Source organism: Lycium barbarum, chromosome 1 (assembly GCF_019175385.1).
Source record: "Lycium barbarum isolate Lr01 chromosome 1, ASM1917538v2, whole genome shotgun sequence".
Taxonomy (NCBI): domain Eukaryota; kingdom Viridiplantae; phylum Streptophyta; class Magnoliopsida; order Solanales; family Solanaceae; genus Lycium; species Lycium barbarum.
The window spans coordinates 45,522,758-45,525,000 of NC_083337.1; positions in this window are offsets into that span (position 1 = coordinate 45,522,758).

A 2,243-nucleotide genomic window follows, 5' to 3' on the forward strand; every position below is an offset into this window, starting at 1 on the left:
CCAAACAACATCTGTACACAACCCACACATATGTTTACAGACCACTAAGAGTATCAACAGTGTCATATGACGGGACAGGGCCCCGCCGTACCCCTGGATAAACAAATATATACATCAAAAAGGATCTGTACCAAAAGTCTAGGCTCCGAGATAATGGAGCACTCCAAGACAGCTGAATGGAAATCCTAAGTTGGGGGATCACCAAATCGAGCGTCTGTACCTACGGGCATGAAACGCAGCCTCCCACCCCCACCCCCCCGGAAGAAAGGGGGTCAGTACGAGATATGTACTGAGTATATAAAGCATGAAATACAATAAGGAAGATCATAACTGAAGTAGAGATTCCAGGAGACAAGTATGATAACCAAGAAATCACTGTGTCTGTACCTTACGAAACAAAATCATGCATATCACTATCATATACCGTATCCGGCCCATTATGGGACTCGGTGAATAAAATTATATTATCATATCATCATATACCATACCCGGCCCATTATGGGACTCGGTGAATAAAGTCGTGTACACGTATACCATACCCGGCCCATCATGGGACTCGGTGCCATAATCATATCATCATATCATCATATACATATACCGTACCCGGCCCATTATGGGACTTGGTGAATAAAGTCTTGTACACGTATACCATACCCGGCCCATCATAGGACTCGGTGCCATAATCATATCATCATATACATATACCGTACCCGGCCCTCTAGTGAGGGACTCGGTGAATAATGTAGTGAAACTGTGCACGAATACATACCCGGCCCATTATGGGACTCGGTGAATGATACAGTAACAGTATGCACGAGTAGAATATCATGAGCAACCATATGCAACTACATCATCATCTGAGACTCAATAGAGTAAGTGGACTAACTAACACTCGAATATCAAGACTATAGTCATGGTAAGTATGGATGTCAATAAGAACTATATCAAATAGAGCCTCAGGAATCATACGTCATGTGCCAAGATAATGCAAAACAGCTATTGGAAGTCAAGGACATTAATAATTACAGAGTCCTTAAGAATAGGAACTCTTACACACCAACTACTATCCAACGTATAGAGGACTCGAGGGGAAACTCAATCACTTAAGAGTTCTAGCATTAAGAAGTGAATAAGAATCATGAATCACACTCAAGACTTACGAATAGAATTACCCCAAAGCTCATATCATTCATCACTTAAATCTAAGACATGCCAAAAGAAAGAAGGGGCAGCTTTACATACTTGTCGTAGATCAACCGTAACCAAGCTTACTTCGTTGCTCTTTTAACCTATTTAATATGAAAGTAACACTATTGTTAATCAACTATGACTTTCCAGCTCATAACTCTACAACCAAGCACTTATAGGGATTATTTCTTAGCCCACACTTCTCGGCTAGTATTTTGATCAGTTACGGACTTAATGGAAATCGGGCAGCATTTCCCCTATATAACTCACCTAACCCGAACTTCCAATTAATCTCCTGCTATCACAACAATACCAACAACAACAATAATAGAAATATTCATATCAAATCCTTACAATCCAGCCCATAAACAACTCAAACAACCCAATAATGTTTCTTAACCCTTTTCCAATCCAAATCATTAACATTTAAGATTATACACCAAACAGACCAACATACGCTTTGTATATGATATGTTATACACTTCTTTCTTCCGAATTTAGAAGCCATATCAACGACAACACGACAACAACACGAACAACAACATATGAACATAAACCACACTTTCAATCTTTCAACTCAACAATTCCATATAACAACTACAACTCCTAATACCAACGAATTCATACAATTTCTTACTTCCAATTTCATCTAATACAATTTTAATCTTTCCATTACAACACCATTAATCCAACTATACCATGAAGTGAGAAGATCTTACCTTAATATAATCGGAGCAAATTCTACACTCGCTTGCACCAATTGCACCGCTTCTTCTTTCTTCAATTTAAATCCTAACTCGCTGCTTCCTTTGGGACGTTTAAATCACCTTGGAGATTTAATCTAGATTTTTTTTTTAAATTCCAAGGCTGGCCATGAACAGTGGCCGCCGTGAACAGTGCAGCCGTGAACAGTGCAGCTTTGTTTCAAGAATGAAGATGAAGTTTGTGAAGGCAAAATGTGATCCACTAGTCATCACAATACATATATATATATAGCCCCTCCATTTGACACATGTCCAACCAAATGACATGTGTCCCACTATGACATGTCATCC